The sequence below is a fragment of the Limanda limanda genome, chromosome 1, assembly GCF_963576545.1.
Source record: "Limanda limanda chromosome 1, fLimLim1.1, whole genome shotgun sequence".
Classification (NCBI taxonomy): Eukaryota; Metazoa; Chordata; class Actinopteri; order Pleuronectiformes; family Pleuronectidae; genus Limanda; species Limanda limanda.
In genome coordinates, this window is record NC_083636.1 from 365,883 (window position 1) to 371,437 (window position 5,555).

Here is a 5,555-nt window from a genome sequence, read left to right on the forward strand (position 1 = left end):
CAGAGTTTAATTACACAAACCTGCTCAGTGACCAACACACAGAGAAGAAGCTGATGAATGAAACAATGGTCCAACATGTCTGATCTGATATTTATCTTCAGGTCACAGACTGGACTGAGGTCAGCAGCATGTTGAGAGTCTGTGTTGACATGATGACGATCCACAACAACAGGAGGACACATTCTAATATTCATATTTCTTTATCCAGGTTGGATCAGTGCTGTCTGTCAGAGATCAGCTGTTCTTCTCTGGCTTCAGCTCTGAGGTCAAACCCCTCTCATCTGAGAGAACTGGATCTGAGCTGGAACATCCTGCAGGACTCAGGAGTGAAGGAGCTGTGTGGTTTTCTACAGAGTCCAACCTGTCGACTGGAGACTCTGAGGTCAGTTCACTGACTGACTTTTGTAGATCTCATATCTATAAAACAACATTTATTCACAATTTATCTAATTTAATTCTAATTTAACATAATTCCTCTTGATACATAACTTGAATCCATTCATTCATTAATCTGTGACATTTTAAATATTCAGCTACTTGTTAAAACATCGAGTTTAGTTCTGGATTTCCTAAATTGATCTGCAGGACAGAGACCGGGTCCAAATAATCTATTTGTACTGAATCAGGACTCGTTTTTAGTCCAACATCTGATTTCATATTTATCTTCCATGTTATGAGTCTGTGCTCACATGAATATGTGTCTGTTATTTTCACACATGAACTCAGTTTAATTTACAGTTAAGTTTTATTCTTTATCCAGGTTGAGGTTCTGCAGACTGTCAGAGATCAGATGTTCTTCTCTGGCTTCAGCTCTGAGGTCAAACCCCTCTCATCTGAGAGAACTGGACCTGAGTGACAACGACCTGCAGGACTCAGGAGTGAAGGAGCTGCTTGATCTACAGCAGAGTCCAACCTGTGGACTGGAGACTCTGAGGTCAGTAGATGGGTGGAGTCAGTCCACGCTGCTTTCATCAGTATTTTACTAAACACAGTCAGTATCACAGATCCAGGGTCTGTGCTACCAAGCAGGATTTGTGGTTATCAGGTTAACTTCAGGTTTAGTTTTTTCAGTCCTACGAAGCTCGTCCACTTCTTAACGAGGTAAATCACCATGGTAACTTCTGATGAACGGCTAACCTGCTCCAGGTTAAGTTGGAGATCAACCCGTATAGAAGCTCCGCCCACTGACCACAGTGACTCTACACTCTCCTTAAAGGGACGGATAAGGGAAGTTTAAATCAATGTTTGGTTGGTTCAGTTGATCTCTAACTCACCCAGAACATCTCAATGTCTCCAGACTCATCCTGTCCCCAAAACACCAGATGACCTCAGTCAGCTTCCTGGAGACAGGTCCATGTGTGTGTCCTCAGAGACAGTGAGACAGTGTGTGTCCTCAGAGACAGTGTGTGTCCTCAGAGACAGTGAGACAGTGTGTGTCCTCAGAGACAGTGAGACAGTGGGTGTCCTCAGAGACAGTGTGTGTCCTCAGAGACAGTGAGACAGTGTGTGTCCTCAGAGACAGTGAGACAGTGTGTGTCCTCAGAGACAGTGTGTCCTCAGAAACAGTGAGATAGTGTGTGTGTCCTCAGAGACAGTGAGACAGTGTGTGTCCTCAGAGACAGTGTGTGTCCTCAGAGACAGTGTGTGTCCTCAGAGACAGGGAGACAGTGTGTGTCCTCAGAGACAGTGAGTCAGTGTGTGTCCTCAGAGAAAGTGAGACATTGTGTGTCCTCAGAGACAGTGAGACAGTGTGTGTCCTCAGTGACAGTGAGACAGTGTGTGTCCTCAGAGACAGTGAGACAGTGTGTGTCCTCAGAGACAGTGTGTGTCCTCAGAGACAGTGTGTGTCCTCAGAAACAGTGAGATAGTGTGTGTGTCCTCAGAGTCAGTGAGACAGTGTGTGTCCTCAGAGACAGTGAGACAGTGTGTGTCCTCAGAGACAGTGAGACAGTGTGTGTCCTCAGAGACAGTGAGACAGTGTGTGTCCTCAGAGACAGTGAGACAGTGTGTGTCCTCAGTGACAGTGAGACAGTGTGTGTCCTCAGAGACAGTGAGACAGCGTGTGTCCTCAGAGACAGTGTGTCCTCAGAAACAGTGAGATAGTGTGTGTGTCCTCAGAGTCAGTGAGACAGTGTGTGTCCTCAGAGACAGTGAGACAGTGTGTGTCCTCAGAGACAGTGTGTGTCCTCAGAGAGAGTAGGACAGTGTGTGTCCTCAGAGACAGTCTGTGTCCTCAGAGACAGTGAGACAGTGTGTGTCCTCAGAGTCAGTGAGACAGTGTGTGTCCTCAGAGACAGTGAGACAGTGTGTGTCCTCAGAGACAGTGTGTGTCCTCAGAGACAGTAGGACAGTGTGTGTCCTCAGAGACAGTGAGACAGTGTGTGTCCTCAGAGACAGTGAGACAGTGTGTGTCCTCAGAGTCAGTGAGACAGTGTGTGTCCTCAGAGACAGTGAGACAGTGTGTGTCCTCAGAGACAGTGAGACAGTGTGTGTCCTCAGAGTCAGTGAGACAGTGTGTGTCCTCAGAGACAGTGAGACAGTGTGTGTCCTCAGAGTCATTGAGACAGTGTGTGTCCTCAGAGACAGTGAGACAGTGTGTGTCCTCAGAGACAGTGAGACAGTGTGTGTCCTCAGAGACAGTGAGACAGTGTGTGTCCTCAGAGACAGTGAGACAGTGTGTGTCCTCAGAGACAGTGTGTGTCCTCAGCCTGACTGTGTCTGTCAGGTTCAGTTGAGCTGATCTCAGAAAGATCTCCTGGACATGTTGAAGTGTCTTCGTAGTTCAGGCCTCAGTGTTTCCTCAGTGAAGCTGTGAGAGGACAATGAAGACAGACGTCAGTATTGGACAGAGACACAGAGAGACAACAGTCGGCCAATCAGACGAGCCACAAGCTGCTTGGGATCATGTGATTGAGTTGACGTGAAGACGACAGTTGTTGTTGTTTTCCTGTGAACAGGAAGTGAAGCTGGACCACAGCTGACAGCCTCACACGAGGGACAGAGACGTCTTCATCTGATCTGAGACAGTTTGTCCTCTCACTTCATCAGTGAAGAACTGATCAGGTGGATCTTTGTCACAGCTCTGAGATCAGTGGGACTGAAGCCTCTCCTCATCACCATGGTAACCAGGAGCTCTTTCTACAGAGCAGAACCTCTGCTGAGGTCCATCTGTCTCATCTGGTCCCAGTTTGTCAGAAGCAGATGTTCATCAACACACAGTGAAACATGTCTTCACCTGTAACAGCAGTAAATCCACCTCTCAGGTGTCCACTCTGCACTTTGACATGCAGAGGACACACACTGAGCTCTTAGCGTGTTCATTCCAACACGTGAACATGAAGCAGAGAGGAAGCTGCTCCACCTCTGAACAGGACTGAAGTCCCTGCTGCTCTTTCTACTGGATGAGCTGCATCACTGACTCACAGCTGATGAAGTGAGTCTCTGGGACACTGATGTCTTCTTCTCTCAACAGCTGGAAGTGATCTTAGTGGAGCTGAGTGTGAAGAGGACAGTGTGTGTGGACGGAGGCTGAGCTGTGTCCTGAGGATCCAGAGGCTGAAGCAGCAGCAGCTTGTGTGTAGTCTCCAATCTACACAACCCCTAATCTGCATGTGTTTGTGAGATGAAGCCGGAGCACCTGGAGAAAACACGTGGAGAACATGCAGACTCCACACAGGAAGACCCATCTGAACCGGATTCAAACCAGCAACCTTCCTGCCCAGATTGTGTTTATTCACATGAAGAATGTGTTTATTGAATTGACACAACACAAGCAGAATATATAAACCCTCTATAAAGAGTCACATACAGTGTGTTTAAGTTTGTCTTTATTATTGTCCACCTTTGTCCCTCAGTCTGTCTCCATGTGTGTAGAACCACATTCTGTGTATATGTTTGTTTATGATCTTAAAGTTCCTGGATTCACGTCACAAATTGATTTAGTTCAACACAAAGTTCAACACATTGAAATCACTTTGAGTTTAAAATCAGAGTTTTGTCTTTGACACAAAAGATCAAAACTCTGGACTTAAAAATGGGACGTTTTCATTTCTGCATCAGGTGCAGAGCGGTGGTGGCTTTTCTACTTTTGACCCACAGGTGGCGCTGCAGTATAACAGCAGCACATCCCAGTCAAAGCCTTTATATTCAGTCTATGAGTCAAACACATGGATCATTTCCTCTGTGACAAACCAGATGTAACGAGAAGAAAAACATCTCAGAGAGAAAAGTTCTGTTTCTACTTGTCTCTGCTTTAATGCTCAATAAACATCCTTCCACCGACTTCACTGGAATCATGACTCAGCGTTTCTTTCCTCTTCACACAAACAGGTGGAAACATCTCGTCCTTGGTGCAGGTAAAAGAACAAAATCACCAGTTTGACAGAATGGAAACAAGCAGAAGAAAAGTGAATGAGACATTTACAGTATGAAGAAGAGTCGATGAAGAGCAGAGCATCTTTAAGTCTCTGAGGAAACTGTTTCATAAACATTTTACCATATTTAATAGAAAACTGACCCGAGGACGTTTCATACAAACCCTAACCCACTTAGAAGGAAAAGCTTGTGATCATAGTGAAATTCTACATCTGATCAATATGTAGAATTTCATCTCTTCTCCAGTGTTTACGGTAAGCGTGCTGCGTCATTTCGTCACTTCCTGTTATTGCCACGGGACACGGGTGGTGTAGTCGCTATCTGAATTAGCTCCTCCGCTAAACACAACTGTCTTTCTGTTCTACTACGGCTAAAATCACCGGTATATAGTTAAGGACCCTCACATACCAGCCCCTCCTCTCTGGTGCTTTGTGATTCTGTGTTCTGTTTAAATCTCACACTCATAGTTTTAGCAGCGATGTGTTCTCTCTCTCCCTCTCGCTCCACCGCTCTCTCCTGCTCCGAGTGTCTCATGTTTACTTACTCCTCCGCCTCCATTAACAGTAGTGGTAAATGTAATAAATGTAGTATGTTGGTAGACATGGAGGCGAGGCTTAGCAACTTAGAAGCTCGGCTCCTCAGCTTAGAACCCCCGTTAGCTATAGTTAGCCGGCCCGTGCTAGCCGCAGCGAAGCCACCTAGCTTAGCTTCAGCTAGCAGTCCCTCGACTTGCCCCGGGCAGCCGGGAGCCCAGGGTGGCTGGGTGACGGTCCGGAGGGGGCATAGTACCACCCATAGAAAGCCCACGATTAAAGACCCACCAGCTCACGTCTCAAATAGATTTTCTCCACTCAGCGACGCACCCGCTGAGAATCAAACTCTGGTTATTGGCGACTCGGTTCTCAGAAACGTGAGATTAGCGACACCAGCGACCATAGTCAATTGTATTCCGGGGGCCAGAGCCGGCGACATCCAATCCAAATTGAAGCTGCTGGCTAAAACTAAACGTAAATACAGTAAAATCGTACTTCACGTCGGCAGCAACGACTCCCGGCTTCGTATGTCGGAGGTCACTAAAGTTAATGTTGAGTCTGTGTGTGCTTTTGCTAAAACGATGTCGGACACAGTAGTTTTCTCTGGCCCTCTCCCTAACACTACAGGTGATGACATGTTTAGTCGCA